The sequence below is a fragment of the Octodon degus genome, unplaced genomic scaffold (genome assembly GCF_000260255.1).
Source record: "Octodon degus isolate 3935 unplaced genomic scaffold, OctDeg1.0 scaffold00337, whole genome shotgun sequence".
NCBI classification, from domain to species: domain Eukaryota; kingdom Metazoa; phylum Chordata; class Mammalia; order Rodentia; family Octodontidae; genus Octodon; species Octodon degus.
Genome location: NW_004524913.1, coordinates 303145 through 325701, shown reverse-complemented (window position 1 = coordinate 325701; position 22557 = coordinate 303145). Strand labels below are relative to the sequence as shown.

Here is a 22557-nt window from a genome sequence, read left to right as displayed (position 1 = left end):
TAAATACACTAATTTAAGTGTTTTGAAAAGTACAGCAAACAACAAATCAAGTACTATATATGTATTTTGGTGAATACAATTTAATTAAATTTTCCTTAATTGACTGCTGGATTGATTTACAATATTAACTGTGGTAAGATTTTTCAGAACATGGCCAGAAACCTGTGGTCTTTTACCATTTGGGGCCAGTTAAATAAACATTCTTGCTTCATGATCATTTTCCAAATGATTTGGGTGAGTTTAACTGGGTTTTAGCAGTGTAAAGACCAGCTCCCCAGGAAGGTTGTAGCCATTATAGCACATAGAGCAGCTTGAACTAGGACCCAGGTCCCCACAGGTGATTCCCGTATTTCCAAGGCTATTGGAGAGACGAAAAAGGGACCTTAAGGCAGTTGAATGGGAATATGTTATAAGCTTCAGGCTCTGTGCATAAGAATAAATTGCAGCTTAGAGTTCTAGTCATGCTCTGAGCATGTCTGCAGGGGCTTTCATGTTTATTATAATTCTAGGTGAGAGAGCCAGGGATAAAGAAAAGCCAAAAACACAGTAGGGGTAGGGTAATTTAGAATTGAAATATGTAATGTTTATAGAAGAAGTGAGGTTATTTTGTCTTCCCAATTAAGTGATTTTCAAAGCTGTTGGTTTGGTTAATATGCTTTCTTTGTTTGGATGAAATTCTAACTAATCATATGTTTTTTTGTCTTCTACACTGGTGAGAAAGTTTTTTTGTTTTTTAAAGAGAATCAAAGCAGTAAAAAACATTAAAAATGATACAGAATTTCACTAAACAAAATCGTAGGATCTGATGGTCATTATACTGCATAATATTGTCTTCAAATTAGTTGTTTAGATTATCAGATATAAGCATGAAAAATTGGTTATAAAAGTTATGAGAAATTTAAAAAGGAGAGGAAAACAATAAACATTAACTGCTCATTTTAATAGAACAGCAGAAATCAGCAGTACAATTATTCATATATATATATATATATATATATATATATATATATATATTTTTTTTTTCCCTTTTATTTATTTTTTTCTAGCTGGCTTAGAATGCCTTCAGGGCAGATTTGGCTGGCTTGAGTTCTGGGGATCGAACCACAGCAACCTGAGGCTGACTGCTTGGTTGAAGCAGCCTCTTTTATTCTTTTTCTCATCCCAATTATTCCTTCCCTTTGAACAGATTCTTTCCCTTTCACAGTATCTATTGTAGCTTTCAGATTTTATTTACCCTTTCAGGTTCTTCTATGCAAGAACTAATATGATGTTTACACATGTGAACCAGATTTGTTTTACTTATGAGTATGGTCTCTAATTGCATCCATGTACCTGTAAAAAATCCTCAAATTTATCTTTGTTATACCTGAGTAATACTTCATTGTATAAAAATAGCACATCTTTTTATCCATTCCTCAGTGAACGGGCATTTGGGTTGCTTCCAAGATTTAACTATGACAAATTTTTTTTTTGTCTTGAAATTTTGTATCATTGTTTTTATTGGGTTTTTTTCTCTTTAAAATAAAAAATAAAGGTTATTTAGGGTCCCTCCAACTAATGCTTTTAATGAGGAAAAAAAATAATGTAACACATCCTGCCAGTACTTTTCCCTTCTTATTCATGGTTTTTTTTCAAAGTTTTATTGATAAACAGATAGCAATGAGACAGTTTCAAATCAAATCGGAAATACAGTTTCAACAAATAATACACTGCATATATTCTTCTTAGTGGTTAATTGCTGTACAAGAAGTGGACTTGTGATCCTATTTACAAACACCATTAGAACAAATCATTCTATCATTAAGAGAATGCAACTATATATCTATCCTAACCACTTTGAATACACAGATACAAAATGGACATTCATTGGCTATGACAAATTGTGCTGCTATAAATATGGGTGCACATATATAACTGTAGTATGATGTTTTCAGTTCTTTTGGAAAAATACCCATGAGGAACAGGCTGGTTGAATGGGATCTCAAATCCTAGCTGTATAAGGAATCTCCATACTGAATTCCATAGTGGTTGCACCAAACTACAGTCACAATAACAGGTTTTACTGCTGTTTTTATGTTTGCTTTATATACTTATATGGATAATTGCTTTATATACTTACATGGATAATTAAAAAGACTAATCACTTTGGTTAGTGATATAAATTAAAGTATCCAGTTTTTTTTTATATGTCTATGGAGTTGATGTTTATTTTTTCAGGTATAAACTTTATCTTTTAAGAATCTAGTATATCAATTTTCAATATTATAGATCTTGGATTTTAAAATGTAAACTTAACCTTGAGGCCATCAACTAATTTCTCCATGTTTTATTCTACTACTTATAAGATTTCAATTATATCTTTGATCTATTTTTCAGCACTGCTCTAAGAGGCTACCTATATCATATATTAAATTTTTGTACATTGTTCAGTCTGCTGTATTTGTTCTTCTGCTCCATTTATCTATCATATTTGTTCACTAATATCATACTATTTTAATTGTTGAGGTCCTACAAAATAGTTTTATGATTGGTAGAGATCGTTTTCCTTAATTTATCCTCTTCATTGAATTTCCCTCACTACTCTACTTTATTTGTTTTTCCATAGGAGCTTTAGAATGTCCTTGTCCTATTCCTAGCCACATCACCAAAAATAATGTAAATAAAATTTGCCTCAATTTCTATTGGTATCACATTAATTTATGAATAAACTTTGAGAGAATTTACCTCTTTGGTAATTGAGTCTCTTGTCCAAGAATGGGTTGTTTTTCTAATAGTTTCTTTTGTGTAATTAAAAAATGTCTTAAATAATTCATCATATAAATTTTTATAGCTGTCAGCATATTCCTATCCTTTTTCAGTGTTATTTTTGCTATTATAAAAGTAGTCTATCCCTTCATTATCAATTCTAAATAATTATTATTTAAACAGAAAAATTTATATGATAAAACGATATAGGTTTTCTCCAGTCAAAAATTTCTGAGATTTTTTTAGAGAGCTTATCTGTGATAGGGCTAGCCCAGTTAACAAATGCCTTCATAAGGATATTTCACTTTAATATAGTATACCATGCTGAAACAGTTTTCTGGCAATTTGGCAGCCCATAATTAAAGGCTTAAGAGGCTCATGCCTTTTGATTTATATACACTTAGGGACTAGAAAAATGCCAAGATTAGTAGGCTCTAAGTAGAAGGGCTTGTGAGTAACTTTATATTTATTTATTTTCTGTTTGTTTGCATGCTTGTGGTTTTTAACTTTCAATCATGTTATTTTTATAACATATAATTTATTTTCGATATAACTTCATCTTCATAAACCATAGAAAATATGTATGGATGTATAGCCATGTATCATCAAAAGTTCACTTACTCCACAATCTATGTGCACTGCTAAAAGAGGATATTAGCACTTCTATGCCATGGACTGGACCTGAATTCTAATTTCACCTTTGCTACCTTCCACCTTTGTGTTTGTGGACAAGTCAGTTAACTTTCTGGACTTCAGTACTCTCACCTATAATCAGAGGATTGTTGGGATGTTATTGAAAATATGAACAGTACAGTATTTGGCACATAGCAAGAATTTCAGTTAAAGGGTTGTTACTGTAGTGATTCAGCATAATAAAAACAACATAAGTAGGTAAAATTGTGAAATATAAGGAAGATTTCTCCTCCATTTCTTCTCACTTGGTGAGTTTTCTTACCTCTTCCTCAAGCACTTGCAATATGCAATATATGTTTCCCATGCTTGCCTATAACTCCTGGCCTCATACACTCCTTCTGCTTTGTACATTCTTACTTTTTAATGTCTCTAATTCTGTTGCTATTGAGTCTGTGTTATCTATGTGTGTTATTGAGCTTAAATAAAACCATCACATAGAATTCCTAAATAGGAAGCATAGTACTTAAAAAAATAATTTAAGTGGCAAGTTAGCAACAGTTCAGAACTGGTTTCAAAGGCCAACTATCACTGTCTCATTGCTATCTGTTTCTCAATAAAATTATGGAAAAAAAAGACTCAGGACATATGAGAACTTGTACTGTAATGTCATGTACCTCGGTAGTGTCCCAAATTTTCTGATCAAGAAGATTATGGGGCCAAAGAGGAAAGTGATCGATGACGTAGAGTGTGCCTAAGGAGAGTCACATGGGGAGAAGACACTCTCTCAGGCTTTCACAGAGAGCACATTGGCCAAGAAACAGCCTTGACTCATCCACATGGCTGCACTGACAAAGGTTCTACAATCTGAGGTACAGGATCTCAGGATAAATCCTGAGGGCATTTCACTGACCTTCTCAGACCAAAAGCTACAACTCTTGTTGCACAGGTCCTGCTTTACCTTGGTCTTAACCATCCAGTAGAGAAGTATGAAGACGAAATATAGGAAGTAAAGCCATGCTGTTATGTTGAGCTGTGGGGGAATCAGGTCAATAATTTCTGACATTGCCAGTTAAACAGATGACCCAATGATATTATGGGCTACTGGACTCCTTTAGAATATTTGGCTGAGTTTACACACCTATAATATTCAATAACGGTATTAGAAAAAATGGGGTATACTGATGAATGTTCATTTTGTATCTGTGTATTCAAAGTGGTTAGGATAGATATATAGTTGCATTCTCTTAATGAATAGAATGATTTGTTTGAATGGTGTTTGTAAATAGGATCACAAGTCTGCATCTTGTACAGCAATTAACCCCTAAGAAGAATATATGCAGTGTATTATTTGTTGAAACTGTACTTCCGATTGGATTTGAAACTGTCTCATTGCTATCTGTTTATCAATAAAATTTTGAAAAAAAAACTATCAAGATATCAAATCCAGAGAAAAACAAAGTTAAAGGCATAAAAATGACTATCTTCTTCTGGAAAACCTAGTGTGTTAGATGAAGTCATCTGAAAGATCAGGAGCTCACTGAGCATGGTAATTCTGGTTACTGAGGAAAAAAACTGACAGGGTGAAGGTGGTATAAGCCTGTGGGGGCAAGATATTAGGCCAGTGGTGTTTAAGGAGAAGGGACTGAGCTTCATGCAGCTTGGTGCACAAGAAACATGTAGACATGTAGGAGTACTTTTCTTTCTTGGTTATTTCCTTCTGTCTGATCTGCTCAAACTACTCTGCTGTCCACTTAAATGTATCTTTTCATTTACGTATCATGTCTTAGTTACTTTTCTCATCGCTGAAACAAAATATCTGACATCTACAAGTTAAAGGAAAGGTTTATTTTGGCTCAGTTTTTAGCAATTTTAGTGTATAGTGTGCTGGCTCCAAAACAGGGTGGCATGGCAGAGAGGCATGACAGGAGAAACAGTCCATGGAAGAATAGTCTGGAGGAACTGATGCAACAAACTTGCCCTTTCTCTGTCCCTTTATATTCTGTTTAGGCTACAAGCTTCTTGATTGGTCCCACTCATGGATGGGTCTTCATTTTGCACACCTAGAGCTATGCTAAAGCAATTTAGCTATCACACACCCTTAATCGCAGTATCACAATCCTAATCCAGCATCACATACCCATGATCCTGCCAACTCCCAAGAGCCCCACCTATGAGCATATGAAGCTTTAAAGGGCCATCTAGATACAAGCAATAACACATCTCTTAATTGAAGCTGATTTTGAAAGGATTGGGGGCAATCTGAGATGCTTCCTGAAGTGCTGATGTGTAATAATTGCTTGGTCTTAAAGATGGAGGACACAAAGTGAATCTAAAAATCAAGAAAAGAAAAGAATTGAAATTTTTATTTTAATTTTCCTCAGACATTATATGAAATTTCCCACATTTTATGTATATAAAATTTAGACATTTCAAATCAAAATGATTCAGGATGAGTTTTACATGTGTTGGTGAATTTTGAGATAGTTAACTTTAAGAAACTGGTCATAAAGACACTCCTGTTAGCATATATTAAGAATAAGGCCTTCTAGCCTACTACTTTTACACTCACAGATTGAGTTTTGGTTTATATATTCTGCATATTCTTTTTGCCTAAACATTTCTAAGAAAGCAGAGATGTGCCTTTGATTTAATTTCCTTGTCAGAACAAGCAGTAAGTCAATAGTACCTTGGAATTGCATTTTTTTAAGACTTTATTTTAAAGGTTGGGTTGGTAGCTCAGTGACAGAGGACTTGTCTAGCATATGCAAGGCACTGGGTTCTATCTCTTAACACCTCAAAAAAATTATTCTAAGCAGAACTGAATATATTTTTATAGAAAAAGTAACTTTTGATTGGAGGCTCTCAAAGTTTGGAAAATTCATTTTTCAACTGTATAATGTTTTCAGTTTTTGCTGCTCAAAGGAAAAATCGTTGTAAAGAATAAAAAAAGGGAGCGCTGGAGCTGGTGCAGCTGTGACCAGGTGTGTTCGCGAATCTCATCTGCGGTCCAACACAGGGCTGCAGGAGCTGTGTGAGCAAAAGTTTGGTACCGCCAACCTTTACAGGGTGCCAGGTGTGTGGCACGAGGCCTCAGATGGTGAGGTCTGATGAGGCTACCATAAACTGTCCCTGCGGGTGCACCCTGACCGAGTGGACAAGGGCAACAAGGATGCCACCCACTGCTCTCAGATACTGGGCAGAGTCTATGCTGTTCTAGTGACAAGGAGCAGAGAGTGGTGTACAGTGAGCAGGGAACAGTGGACGAGGACTCCGCTGTGCTCAACGGAGACCGGGACTGGGAGGCGTACTGGAGGTTACTCTTTAAGAATATATCTCTAGAAGACATTCAAGCTTTTGAAAAGACTTACAAAGGCTCTGGGGAAGAGCTGACCCACATTAAACAGGCCTATCTGTATTTCAAGGGTGACATGAATCAGATTGTGGACTCTGTGTTGTGTGTGCAGTATACAGAGGAATCCAGGATAAGGAACATCATCCAGCAAGCTATTGACCATGGAGAGGTCCCAGCCTATAACACCTTTGTCAATGAATCAAAACAAAAAAGGAATGCAAGGAAGAGCAGGGATCAGGCAGAGGCTAAAGAAGCAGAAATGAGCAGGAAGGAATTGGGCCTTGATGAAGGAGCTGGTAACATTTTTTGATTTCATTTTCATGAATTTATTCCATCTTCATGAGTTTATTCCATCTTCATGATTATAGACATAGGGTGGCCAAACAAGGCAAATAAAACAAGCACCTTTCTCCTCCATTTAACCAGATGCAGTATTTGTGATAGGCAGGTTGACTGAATTCTTTAACTTCCGTCAAAAGCTGGCAACACCGCATTTCTGTAATAGGTGGTTCTTCCACAGGCACTGCAAATATCCTGAGTCCTCAGGATACTTATCTTCTTTGCTAACCCAGATCACTTGAAAACTTATGTTACTATATAAAAATAGAACTGTGCTCCCATGGATTGATTGAAAGTGTTGTGCCTGATCCTTTTTTTGAGTTTTTACTCCCTGAGAGAAAAAGAGGTCCTAACCCAGTGCTTTCACAATGACCCCAGTACAGTATAATGTCTTTTTGCAGCAAAATCAAGATATCAGGCAAGCCTGAGCATCTTGATTAGTTTACCATTATTTACATAGAAGATATATTTAAAGTTAATTCAGAGCCATGTATTGTAATCATAATCTTGAGAAACTGTTCCATTGTAGCACACTGAATTCCTGCAAGATGCCAGAATAAGTGAGAAATCATCTAAAGCAGTGATAATTCATCATTTAAAATGAGGAAAATATCAAAAAGGAAGAAAAACTCCTCCCTCCTAAACGCATCAATCCTGTGGCTATTTTCAGGGTCTTGGTTGAGCAAATCCAGAGTCCTCAATTTCCTGAAGAGGAATCCATTTTCAAGGTCAAGAAGAATTTTCAGGCTTTTCTTTGCTGTGGCCTGTGAGCTCCAGTCCTTCAGTAAGAATCTCTTTCTCCTTTATTGCTTTCTGAACACACTGTTGGTAGCGCTTGAAGAGATCAGTACACAGGTCCCCGGAGCTGTCCCTCCTGAGAAACTTCAAGGCACTGATTATACTCACGCTACATATCCGTGCAAGCCTCTCCAATGCTGTTCATGGCGATGGCTGAGCAACAGAGATCCAGGAGCCAGGAACTTGAAAAGTGTTCATTCAGAGCAGACAGAAGGATTGGCAAAAGGAAATGAACAGTTTTCTGGCTCAGATGGATGCAAAATACTGCAAACCTTCCAAAGGAGGAGGAAAAAGAAGCAGCCCTCAAGAAAGAAAAGAAGTAATGGAATTTTTCTCATCAAAGGTCCTAAAGTATCAGTTGGTGCTGCTGTAGACAATGTGCACTCAAGATCTGAAGGCAAAGTTAACCTGCCCCTTAAGAGAAGTTGTCTTTCTAGCCTAAATAACTTAGATCAACTAAACCAAGTAAAATTTCTCAACCTGATCTGAGGTTTCCTAGAAATCACCCCACATTTTCAGAAGTCCTCCCACAAAGAACTGGGCCGGTGATATTGGGATGAGCAGTGCATTTTCCTCCATGGGCCTTCTGCCTGGGGAGCACCCTTTAGAAGACGGGTCTGTCCATCTTCTTTCAGTGATGCACGTGCCCAGAAGAACAGTACTCCACCTGGTTAGAACATTCAGAATACTGACAGCGTTCTGTCTTCCAAATAATTGCCAGCTTGCTTTTGATTCTAATGATTTTATTTTATTTTTTATTTTTTGGTAGTACCAGGGATTGAACTCAGGACCTTGCACTTGCCAGGCAAGTGCTTATTCTACTGAGCTATCTCCTTGGCCTTTCTAATGATTTTAAGTAAACTCTGTCTTTTTTATTTTATTAGCCAGGTTTCATACTCTTATATATATCCTTACACTATGAGAACAACAGGTATACAGGTTCAAACATTTTTGTAAAGAATTGTGTGTAATTGAATAAACAAGGAAAAAAAGAATAAAAAAGGATGGTAATAATCAGCATTTTTTGTCTTCCAACAGTTTATTAGAAAGAATGAAGGCATTTAAAACAATCCCACTGTCATGAAAATAAATTGAGGTTTTTGACCTAGAGTACAAGCTGAATCAAAAACAAATAAAAAATCCAATAGTGTATTAACACCTTTTCATTCATTTGCCATACTGACAGTGCAAATACAAATCTGGTCTAAATGTATAGTCTCCCAAGCCAACAATGTACAGCTTTCTTCATCCTCCATGCTGAGAGATGTAAAAGCTTGAGGGCCAAATAATACCAAATGCATAGACTTCAAAAACCATCTAAGTTAAGGGCATTCACTAGTTTTAGCTAAGATACATCTAGAACACTGACAAGTGATCACTTTCATACAATAATGTGAAGTATGGTTTTTGAAAAATAAACTTTAGTGGAACAATTCTGAAAGTTACACCAGAGGAATGGCGTGTTATCAGTTTAATGTATCAGCCAAGTTTGAGTCCATGTCTAAAATCTAAAATTCAGTTATATTCCCTATGCTGAGAACTTTCTATCGTATCAGTAACTATGTTGTGAAGTAAAAGAGATTTAAGTGAAACATTTTTTTTATTATTATCACAATTACTTTATTGTCTATGACCTCAACAGCTCATGAAAGTCTGGGAAATGTTCATGCTTAAGAATAATCCCTCAGGTTACTTGAAATTGCCCCATACAGTGGTATATTATCAACCCTTAGTGAAGCCTTAAAGGAAAAAAAAAAAACAGGTTGGAAAAATGGGTCAAAGGAGGCAAATATAGCATCTGCTTTTAGAGCTATCAACCAGGAATTCTCTCAATTATGGAATCTTGCAGCGAAGTTATTTCCTTTTCCAAATTCAGGTGATGACATCTGCTTATTCCAGATCTGGCATTTTTTCATCATCACTGTCTTGTGAATCATCATCTGCTCCATCTACTTCTGGTAAACCTACACCCTCATCACCACTCATGTTGTTCATCATCTCAGAACAAGGAACAAAATTAGGCATGTCTTCATCAGAATCATCCTCCCAGTCTTTCCAGTTATTGAAGTTCACACTAAGCCAATTAACCTTTGCCCTTTCTTTTGTTAACTTAGGTCATAACTGGCCAGATTCTCCTTTTTTATAAACAACATGAAATAGACCTTTCTGTTATTTTATGCTTGGAATCACTTGGATCAATACAGTGAAAAAGGTCCATTTCATTTAAGTGTTTAAAATTATCACTTCCTCCAACAAAACTGAAAGCAAAGTTTGGATTTTTCAAAATTTACATTAACATATTTACTATCTTCAACACAAAATTCAATGAAGACATAGTCCCTTCGATCACACCACTTTGCAGAAGCAGACTGCAATGTGAATTTGGTAGTGGGAATGGCAAACAGGTGGGTGGGCCTCTTGCAGCAGCTGCTAGGGAGTTGTAGCCTCTCTAGCACAGACTCCATATCTTCTTTCTTAAAAAATAATTTTATTAAGAAACAAATAACAATGAGACAGTTTCAAAACTGATTACTAGCACAGTTTTAATAATTAATACATTGCATATTGTTGTCTCAGTGGTTATTCATTGTACAAGATGGAGACATGATATCCTGTCCACAAAAACTATTAGAACAAATTTCTCTATTCATTGGATTAAGAATGCAGCTGTATATCTATCCTATTTTGAATACAGAGATACAAAATGGTTGTTCATTTGTATCCTCCTTTTTTACTTAGTTTTGTCAGAGAAGGGTATTCCATTGTCATTTAAATGTTGTAGGTGCATGAATTCAGCAAAATATTCCAATATAGTCCAGTAATCCATAATAATAATAGTGTATTTTCTGTAAGACTGGCAATGTCAGAATTTGTTGACTTGAGCCTTTTACAGCTCAGCATATTAATATGGCTTTATTTTTTATACTTTGTTTTTATACTTTTCTGCTGGATTGTTAAGATCAAGATAAAGCGAGACCTATATAGCAAGAAATATAACTTTTGTACCTGATAAGGTCAGTCAAATCCCCTCGGGATTTATCCTGAAACCCTGTACCGCAGTTTGCAGATCTTTTGTCAGTGTCAGCCATGTGGATGAGTCATGGGCATTGCTTGACCCATTTGCTCTCTGTGAAAGCCTGAGAGAATATTTTCTCTCCTTCTGACTCTTAGGCACACTCTACATCATCGATCACTTTCCTCTTTGGCCCCATAATCTCCTTGATCAGAAAATTTGGGACACAACTGAGTTACATGATGTAACAGTATGGGAGTCCATCTCTTCTTGCTGCCCTCAGGCAACAGTGAAGGCGGGCTTGACCTAAGTTCCTACAATGACAATCAGCATTTTTATGTCTTCTTTGCAGTGGTTGAAACACTCAGAATGAAGTTTTAGGTGAATTTGAAATCTAGAATGAATATACCAAAATACTGAAACAATTTTCATGTTAGGATCTTATTTTTCCATTGTGAAATGTTTATAAATGTGCTTATACTTAATAATGGAAACAATGCAATCAAATCTTAAACTAAACAAAAATTCCACAGAGGAAACTTTAAGAAGTATATCTTAAGCAGTTAAGGAGATCCTGAAATTTTCCATGAAGGAGGTGGGGACTGTACAAGTATGCATTGATACTGGACTCAGCAACTGCCTGGTCCAGAGGAAGGGGTATCTCAAACAGTATTAGTGTGCAGTTGTTCAGAAAAGCACAATGAGGATTCAGATTGGAAAAAAATCTCTATGTTTTGGTTAATTATGTATGTGTTACCATTTTCAAAAGTTTTACAGTTTGGGTGAGAACTAATTGCTACCAAATGAAATTACACACACACACACACACACACACACACACACACACAGAAGCACACACACACACATGAATGTACCCAATATCTAAGAAGATGACATCTATCCATCCACTCTTACGTGGAAAGGGAAGGGCTTCATGAAATGGGCAGATATCATCTTCACTAGTCCAAAATGTCAGTTTAAGGAAGATAAATAGTGGAAAATGAAGCAAACACTCATAATCAAAAGCAATTTTCCTAAGGACAAATTAAGACTTGGTCAGGACCTGTTACATATCTGTAGCACAAACGAAGAGCCAGCTTATAAAATCTTCAGAAAAGGCTGGAATGTAGCTCAGTGGTAGAGTGCTTCTGTAGTATGCAAAAGGATCTGAATTCCATCCCCAATAACATGTGTGCGGGTGCATACACACACACACACACACACACACACACACACACACACACAAAGATGGCCCATGTGCTTTAGTTTCCCCATCTATAAATGAGTGATTGTAAGACAACACATATATTATAGAGTTACAAAGATGATTACACTAAGGTAAGCTAAGGGAAATACTCAGAAGACAGCCTGGCACATAGTAGGTCCCATATGTGTTTGCTATTATTATTCTGTCAGGATCCCTTATTTAATTATAGTCTGTGCTTTCTAAGGGCAAGGCTGGAAGTGTTTGTGGAGAACAAGAGGATCATCCAGCTATAGCATTTTAGGACCACACACTATACAATCACTTCATTACTTTGTTTCACATTAAGAAAGCTTCCAGCTCCCTGATAAGTTTAAAAAATTCATGGTGTTCGTGGAGCTTGTTAGGACAGAAAATGCAGAGAAGGAAAAGTGGCAGAGACCTGAAATGAATTTTGAAGTTCTAGTCTTATATCAACAGTATTTTCACTTAAGCATTGTTTAAATAAAGTCTCCATGCTTTTTTCCCTCTCACTCAGATTTTTCATTCCATTTGTATTTTTTTTGAAACAATGTGCATTTGATCACGTTCACACCCTATTTAATGTAACTAATCCTAAGTATCAATTAGCATGCTAAGCAGGTGCCAAGATGGATCTACAGGATACATACTGGCCCCTTTATAGCAGTATGAGCAGGCAGGTGGCTGCCATAGACCAATAAGTCACTACTTCCTTTTGTGGTTGTAGAATTACTAGCAGAGGCTATTAATAATGAATATCTTTGCATCTCATTGAACTGTAAATTGTAAATGCCTTTTTAAATTCCTACTGTGCTCCTTATATTTACCTCCTCTGAGCACTTTGACTAAAAAATCCAGCTAGCTAATGACCTCTGTGTTCCTTTTACTCCCTGAGAGGACTACACAAACTCTGTGAACCTGATTAGCACAACCATCCTTGCTAGAAAAATAAAGCAGCCTCATTTAATTGATAATCTGCAGGTAAGTATGTCGAAATTACTTAGCATTATAGTAGTTAGTATTTACTCAAGATAATGAAGTCTTACTTTAGCTAATCTTTACCTTTGTTTCCTTTCCTCCCCTCCTCTCCACTCTACTTCCCCTCCCCTCCAGTTCCCTCCCTCCCTTTTCCTTTCTCCTCCTTCTCCTTCTTTCCTTCCTTCTTTCTTTCCTTCCTTCCTTCCTTCCTTCCTTCCTTCCTTCCTTCCTTCCTTCCTTCCTTCCTACCTTCTTTTTAGAAATAGCTGTTATAGGAATAAATAGGAGCAACATTTTTGTAAGTAAATGTGTTATCCTAAAATAATTTTAAATTTACAATTGTATTGCAGAGATAGTAAAAAAGTTCCCATATGCTCACACCTAGCTTGGACTCATCGTGATCCTCCTATTTTCACCCTCCCCAGCACTGAGATTACAGCCATACACCACCACACTCAGAATCTGTGGCTGTCTTAGCCTGATCTGTGGGCAGGACTGGCACAGAATGTGGTGCTGGGGATCGAACTTCCATCCCTGTGCTTGACTAAGCTTGCCTAAGCGCGACTTTAGTCCTCTGAGCTATCTCGCCGACCACCAACATTGATATATCAGTATTAAGTAAAGACATATTAAGACCAAGGTAAAGCAGGACCTATGCAACAAGAGTTGTAGCTTATGGGTCTGATAAGGTCAGTGAAATCCCCTCAGGATTTATCCTGAGATCCTGTACCTCAGATTGTAGAACTTTTATCAGTGTCAGCCATGTGGATGAGTCACGGCCATGGCTTGGCCAGTGTGCTCTCTATGAAAGCTTGACAGAATGTTTTCTCTCCATGTGACTCTCCTTAGGCACACTCTACATCATCGATCACTTTCCGCTTTGGCCCCATAATCTCCTTGATTAGAAAATTTGGGACACTACTGAGTTACATGATGTTACAGTACAAGTTCTCATATGTACTGAGTCTTAACTGACCTTGGAAGGCTAGGGCCAAAATGTTGGCTTTCCTTGCAGCCCTCTTTTTTCTCTAATTTTGGTCTGCAAACTTAGGTTGTTAACCCTCCAGAAGACAAGCTTATTGTTATTACCATACAACTTAGGCTGTTAAGCTTAACCTCACTATCTGTCTGCATATCAAACATCTTAGGCATAATATGGAACAGGTATTTTTTCATCAAGTATTGATATGTTGAACTTTAAGTCCCTACAGAATATAATAAAAAACATTTAAACATTAGAATATATTTTAAAAATAGGCATAAAGAATTATATACTTCTTATGTTTACACATAAGTCCAAAAAACTAACCATATACAACCTTGAATCAGGACAGTCCCACAATATTCCTTTTCCTGTCTCTTGCTTTCATTCACCACCTCCTACTTTTTTGAACAACCATCTACCCAACAGACATCATAGCAGTAACTGGCATGTCATGACTAGCAGCCCATATTCAGAAGACCAGAATGACAGACTCTCCAAGCATGAAATTACTATCACAAATTACCATCTGCCGTGCAGTAACTTAGTTTACAGGTATCAGTATACATAGTTAAGGTGAGAATTTTTCCAATTAACTGCTAGATTCAAAAATCTTCTGGAGATTCTCAGGATCATTGCCTTGCCCATCCTCCACATACAACTGTATGGCTTGACTTATACATATTTCCTAGCTCTTCTCATTTCCCTCTCTTGATTAGTTAGTCCTTGAGATCCTGCTTTCCTTTTGCTTGTATTATACCTTTCTAGCCATGCTGTTATGTTGAGCTGTAGGGGACTCAGGTCAACAATTTCTGACATTGCCAGTGAAGTGGAAGACCCAAAACTATTATGGACTACTGGGCTCTTTTAGACTATTTTGCTGAATCAACACACCTATAACATGCAAATAACAGAATTTAGCAAAAAAAGTGGTTATAGATGAATGTCCATTTTGTATCTGTGTATTCAAAGTGGTTAGGATAGATATATAGTTACATTCTCTTAATGAGTAGAGGGATTTGTTCTAATGGTGTTTGTAAATAGGATATCATGTCCGCATCTTGTACAGCAATTAATTACTAGGAAGAATGTATGCAATGTGTAAATTATTGAAACTGTCCTACCAGTTTGATTTGAAACGGTCTCATTGCTATTTGTTTCTCAATAAAATTATGAAAAAAGTAAAGACATATTTTTGAATTGTTTTAGCTTTTCCATAGTATCCATTTTTCTCTTGTGGTACTCATTCAGTATACCACATTATGTTTAATGATTATGTCTTAGGCCATTCTTGGCTGTAACAGTTTTTCAAAATTGCCTTGTTTTTGATGACCTTGACAATTTTAAGAAGTACTAGTCATGGTTTTTTGTAGAATATCCATCAATTTGGATTTGTCTTGTTCTTTTTTTCGTAATTAGACTATAGTTAAGGATTTGGGGAAAAATTACAGAGATAAAATGCCCCTACTACTACATTGTACCAAAAGTTTAGAGTATCAATATGACCTGTCATCCTTGACATTAACATTTATCTTTTGGTTGAGATGATGCTTGTCATACTTTTCCACTGTAAAGCCACTCACATACTCTTCCCTCTCCATGTGGTGCTCTGAGCAGGTTACTCTGCTCAACATATACTAGAGACTTAAGCTCTGTATCTATATGAGGAGTATCAACTTGAACTATTTAGAATTCTTCAGTACAGGAACTTTGTTCTCCCTCATTTATTGATTCAATCATTATATATAGTTGTAGACTTATTTTGGACTTTTCTTTATAATCTAAAACTACTTCACTTACTTATTTCTCAGTTGCTCTAGCTTTGACCCTTAATAACTCTTTCAGTCAGTTAACTCCTATATCCCTCTGGTGTGTGCTCATTGTTATGATTGCTGTTTATTAGCACCTAATAATGTGTCTGGCAATACAAGATGCTCTGGAATCATTTATTTCAGTCCTAAAATATATCATTTCTCTAAGGATTCATACATTGGTGAATGGTACTAGAAACCAAGACTTGAGTCCTGCATATACTTTTGCTATCAGGTATTATTGCCTCTAGGCCCTTGGTGATGTTGACAGAGCAAGGAGATATGTTTGAATATACAAATCACGTGCATGCATATATTTCTAAATCTTTATATTTGAGCCTCTCTGTATCTCTTTTTTTTAAAGATTTTTTTAATTTTATTTATTTATTTATTTGTGTGTGTGTGTGTGTGTGTGTGTGTGTGTATGGCCAGCTCAGCCCACCAGGGGGCGGGGCTGGCTGGAATGTGGTGCTGGGGGATGGAACCCTGGTCCCTTGCTTTGCTAAGCTTGTTCTAAGTAGATGCTTTAGACCACTGAGCCATCTCACCAGCCCTCTGTATCTCTATTAAGTTAAATATGTGTTCATACTCATCTATTAACACATGGATCATTCTAACCTCTTTTCTAGAAAGTGTTTTTTTTTTTGTTTTGTTTTTGCGGAACAGGGGATTGAACTCAGGCCCTTGCGCTTGCCAGGGGAAGCAATTATTCCACTGAAAAATCTTCCCGGCCCAAACATTTTTATAGGAAGTGTTTTTTTTTAAGCCTCTTTTCTTTGTCTATCTGTAGCTACCCATGCTTGTAAAGAAAAACCTGGCTTTTTCCATTCAATTCTCTATATACATATCTGTATACACATATAGTGGTCTCAGAGTTATTATCCCATTCTTCCTTGGGAAGAATTTTACCATTTATAATTTAGGGCTTATGTATAGTTCATTTTTCTCTTAGTTTTGGGTTTCACTCATTTCCAAAACTACTAAAGTCAGCACCCTATTAACCCATATGCTTTAGTGAGACTGTTTCATACATTTGTAATAGATTGGTTTGTGATATTCTGCATCCTACCCTGGAATCCTCCACTTCCAAATTATGTTTTAAAATTTGCATATGTTAAAGCTCACTCTTTGTACTGTAAAGTTCTATGGGCTTGAAAATGCTTAACGTTTTGTATTCACAGTTACAGTACCACATAGAACCATTTTAGTGATTTAAAGTTTCCTGTTCTTCTCCAATATAGGTCTCCTCAATTACCCAAACATCAAAGTACCATAATTTGGATTGTTTTATATATTTTTTACTTTTCTAGATTGCAATATGTTGTGATTATGCAATGTCATTTTTCAGAAAAACTTCTTTCACTTAGCAATTTGCACTTCAGATATATATATATATATATATATATATATATATATATATTTGTAGCTGAAAAAAATATATATATATTTGTAGCTTGATAATTCAATTCTCTCTATCACTGAATAATATTTCATTATATAACTGTGTCATATTTGTTAATTCACTCACCTATTGAATGACATTTGAATGAAGATTTTTTTGGTGACTATGAATACAGATGCTATAGGCTTTCATGTTCCAGTTTCTGTGTAACATATGCTTTTGAATCAGTTGGGTAACTATTTAGGTGTGCAATTACTAATCACATGGAAGTACTAGGCTTAGTTTCATAAGAAACTGACAATTTGTCTTCCACACAGGCTGTGTATTTTACATTCCCACTAGCCATGAATGAGAATTCCTTTTGCTCTGCATCCTGGTTAGCAGTTGGTATTGTAAAGATTTTTGTATTTTAGCCTTTCAAATATATGCTGTATGTACCTGTATCTCTTTGCTTTGTAGTCTCCTAATGACAGTGATGGTGAACATCTTTTCATATCCTTATTTTCTATCTTCTTCAATGAAGTTTTTGTTCAGATTTTTACCTATTCTTTAAATTTAGTTTCTCTTTTATTATTGAGTTTTAAGAGTCCTAAGATAGCTTTAGAATTGAAATGTTTTAAAGATATTTGCTTTGCAAATACTTTCTACAAGTCTGTGAATTGCATTTTCATTCTTTTGTCATTTGCAGAACATAAAATTTTAATTTTAATAAAATATAACCTCAGTTTTCTTTATTATCCTATCTAAAATGTATCCTCAACCGCTTAGTTTTATGTGGCTTTAAAAAAGTGTAAAGAATATAAAATAGTAATAAAAAACAGCATTAGAAATGATACAAAATTCCACTAAACAAAACTGAATTCCTATTATATACCTTTTTCCACTTTTTAAAATTTTATAAATTTGTGTCTACTTTTAGATCTACAAAATCCATTATGAGTATTTTTGTATGTATGCATGCATGTGTGAGGTCTGTGTCTCACTTTATTTCCTTGAATAAGAATGTCTTGTTCCAGCACAATTTGTTAAAAAGAATAGCCTTTCTCCATTGAATTATCTTTGCCTGTTTGTTGAAGATAAGTTGACTATATTTGTGTGGGTCTATTACTAGATTCTATATTGTTTCATTTATCTATATTTTTTTTATTTATTTGAGAGAGAGAGAGAGAGAGAGAGAGAGAGAGAGAGAGAGAGAGAGAGAGAGAGGTGTGTGTGGCCAGCTCAGCCCACCAGGGGGCGGGGCTGGCTGGCATGTGGTGCTGGGGGATTGAACCGCGGTCCCTGATGCTTTGCTAAGCTTGTTCTAACTAGGTGCTTTAGACCACTGAGCCATCTCACCAGCCCCTATCTATATTTTTTTGTCAATACGTTGCTGTCATGATTCCTGTAGACTTAAAACACAGCATTAAGTTGATTATTATGAGTTCTCCAGCTTTGTTCTTCTTTTGTTTTTTTATTTTATTTTAGTATTTTTCTGTTTGTGTATCTGGTACAGGGTCTCACTATGTAGTTCAGACTCATAGTGATCCTCCTATTTTCAGGAACTCCAGTGCTGGGATTACAGGTGTACGCCACCATGCCTCGACTCGGTCGCGTGCTCTGGAGGCCTGGCCGGTGCTTGGGACCAGGGATTGAACCTGGGTCCCTGAGCTTGCCAAAGCAGGCACTAAGTCTGCTGAGCTATTGTTCTTTTAGAGTATTGGGTTGACTGATCTTGGTCTTTTGCTTTCCCATAGAAACTTAAAAATTAGTTTGTTGATAATTTATAGAAACTATGTTAATGTTGTAACTGGAATTGTGCAGAATCTGTAAATGAAGTTGGAAATGGCTTCACATTTTGATAATTGAATCTTCCAATCCATGGTTATAATATATTTCTCCATTTATTTAGGTCTTCCTTTTTTATTTTATTTTATTTTTGGCAGAACCAGGGATTGAACTCAGGCCCTTGCACTTACCAGGCAAGCGCTTATTCTACTGAGCCATCTCCCCAGCCCCCTTATTTTCTTCATCAGTGTTTTATAGCTTTTACATTCTGTGTGCATTTTAGAATATTTATCTCTATGAATTTAGGTTTTAAAGTGCTATTATAAATTTTCTTACCTTTCAGATTCCATTTGCTCATTTCTGGTAAATGGGAGAGCAATTGACTTTTGTGAATTGCAATCCTGCTATACTCACTTATTAGTTCCAAAAGATTTCTGATTATTTGAGAAATTGTATTTTGACAATAATATCTGGAGTGGAGCTCCATTTTGCCCTTTCTAATCTACTTTTCTTTTCTTTTCACTTTTTTCTTATTGTATTAGTTAAAACTATTGAATCAGAGTAGTGAGGGAGGACATGCTTGCCTTGTTCCAGATTATAGGGAAAAGTACCCAGTCTGTAACTATTAAGCATAGTATTATTTATAATTTCTTTTTTGTAAGTGCTTTTTATTTGAGGAAATGTCCCTCTATTTCTACTTTGCTGAGAGATTTTGATACTGGATACCAATTAGAAATGGTATTGAGGCCTCTGCGCGGCCTGAGCTGCGGACCTGGGCGAGATGGCGGCCACGGAGGGGGTCGGGGAGCCTGTGCAGGGCGGCGAGCCTGGTCAACCCGAGCAGCCTCCGCCACAGCCTCATCCCCCGCCGCCCCAGCCGCCACAGGAGGACGAGATGGCCCCTGTGGACGACGGCTTCCTGAGCCTGAACTCGCCCACCTACGTCCTGTACAGGGACAGAGCAGAGTGGGCTGATATAGATCCAGTGCCACAGAACGATAGTCCCAATCCAGTGGTGCAGATCATCTATAGTGAAAAATTCCGAGATGTTTATGATTATTTCCGAGCTGTTCTGCAGCGGGATGAAAGAAGTGAGCGAGCCTTGCAGCTCACTCGGGATGCCACTGAGTTAAATGCAGCCAATTACACGGTGTGGCATTTCCGGAGAGTTCTCTTGCGGTCCCTTCAACAGGATCTACATGAAGAACTGAACTACATCACTACAATAATTGAGGAACAGCCCAAAAACTATCAAGTTTGGCACCATAGCCGAGTATTAGTGGAATGGCTGAAAGATCCATCTCAGGAGCTTGAATTTATTGCTGATATTCTTAATCAGAATGCAAAGAATTACCATGCCTGGCAGCACCGACAGTGGGTCATTCAGGTATACTCTGCAAATGATGAAACTTGTACCACATAATGAAAGTGCATGGAATTACTTGAAAGGGATTTTGCAGGATCGTGGTCTTTCCAAATACCCCAACTTATTAAGTCAATTACTTGATTTACAACCCAGTCATAGTTCCCCCTACCTAATTGCCTTTCTTGTGGATGTCTATGAAGATATGCTGGAAAACCAGTGCAACAACAAGGAAGACATTCTTAATAAAGCATTAGATTTATGTGAAATCCTAGCTAAAGAAAAGGATACCATAAGAAAGGAATATTGGAGATATATTGGAAGATCCCTTCAAAGCAAACACAGAGAAAGTGACCTACCAACAAACTCACAGCAATAACACCATCCGGAAGAACTTGATGGAATGCTTTTATTTTTTAAGGGACTCTAAGCAAGAGTTTAAAGCTAAAGTGAGCATTCCCTTACCTGTGGTGTAAAAGATGAATCACACAGGTGTTGCTTTTTAACAAGAACTAAGTGTGATGTTCCTTGGGTGCTGCTGCTATTCAGACTTGCTCTGAGAAATTTGGTTCTTTTAAAGCAAAGTAATTGGAGAGAAGGGGAATTAAAAAGTCCTGAAAGGAACCACTACTTTTGTAGTTTTATCAACGTTTAATCTACTTGCTTTGCATCTGTAATGAGTACAGGGTGCTTGTCTGTAGTAGAGTTGAGGTAACTGAAGTTTGGCTCAGTAATTTGGGAGTCCAGTGGTCCCGCCAGAGCTGCCATGCCACACTCACAGAATGTAGCTATCACTGTAACCAACTAATGCCAAAACAGTGGTTTTGTAATAAAATCACAGATATACCAAAAAAAAAAAAAAGAAATGGTATTGAATTTTATCTAATGCTTTTTCTACATCAGTTGACCTGATCCTATAATTTTCTACTTTAGATGATTGTTGTGGTAAGATTTTTTTAAATGTATTTAGTATAAGATCTATAGTGTCTCACTACAGATCACACTCATAGTAATCCTCCTGTTTACAGCTTCCCAAGCACTGGGATTATGGACATGTGCCATCATGCCCAGTCTCAATCACTATCTCAGAGCGCCCCAGGGGCAGGGCTGGCACGGCATGCTGGGGATCAAACCCTGGTCCCTGTGCCTGTCTACAGAGGCACTTTAGTCTGCTGAGCTATGTGGCTGGCCCTAGAGAACACACTTTTAAGTGAAATAATTCAGACTTGCATGTGCAAATATAGTATTGTCTCCTTAGTGTGAGAACATGAAAGAGAAAAACGGAATCTGTAGGGTACAGTAGACACTGGTAAAAAAGAATGAACTTATTCAAAAGGAAAGAGTTACTGGTTTGAGGACAAGGACAGGAGAGGGAGTGTTGGAAAGAGATTTATCTATGTATGTAAGCAGGATGGTTTGGATAAATGTACTGTTTCAAATTTCTTTCTTTTTTTTTTTTTGGAATTCTGTATGCACTGAATAACTCCCCACTTATCCCAGTCTCCAACCCTTAAAAACCACCACAGTATTCTTTTTGTATGGATGTAACTATTATAACTACCTTAAATACCTTAAATAAGTGAGATCATGCAGTATTTAGCTTTCTGTGCCTGGCTTACTTTTTTAAAAATTAGAATTTATTTTCTTTGAACAACATTGTTCAGAAGGTACATAGGTTTCCCATATGCCTTTGGCCACAAATTGCTAATTCATTGTCAACTTACACTGCCAGACAGGTACACTGCTAAAGTCCCCCTGAGGGGGACACATAGCTATTACCTTGATTTCATAGTTAACAATAAATCTCACTCTTGTTGTGGGACATTCCATGGGTTTGGACAAATGCATACGAACACGGATCCACTTATTATGATATTGTATCATTCACTGCTCTCAGAGTCCGCTGTACTTTGTTGTTCTGTTCCTCTATCTCATTCCCTTCAAGCGCTGCTCTTTTCACTGTTGCCATGTTTTATCTTTTCTAAAATGTCCTACAGATGGAATCATGGAGTATGTAGTCTTTTCAGACTGGCTTTTTTCACGTAGTAATGTGATTTTTGTTTTTTGGTACTATGTCTTGAACTCAGGACCTTGGGCTTGCCAGATGCATGCTGTGCCCCGACCTGCATCCCTAGCTCTAATAATATGC

The 22557-nt window shown here is 36.7% G+C and overlaps 5 pseudogenes; 2 read left to right on the top strand and 3 right to left on the bottom strand.

Moving 5' to 3' along the window:
* Positions 1–5519, bottom strand: part of LOC101587190 — a 10592-nt pseudogene extending 5073 nt beyond the window's left edge.
* A 168-nt stretch (positions 5520–5687) lies between these two features.
* LOC101586792 lies at positions 5688–8327 on the top strand (annotated as a pseudogene).
* LOC101584801 lies at positions 7799–8012 on the bottom strand (annotated as a pseudogene).
* Positions 8328–9723: 1396 nt separating the features above from the next.
* LOC101586384 lies at positions 9724–10332 on the bottom strand (annotated as a pseudogene).
* A 9464-nt stretch (positions 10333–19796) lies between these two features.
* Positions 19797–21187, top strand: LOC101584414 (annotated as a pseudogene).
* The last annotated feature ends 1370 nt before the right edge of the window (positions 21188–22557 follow it).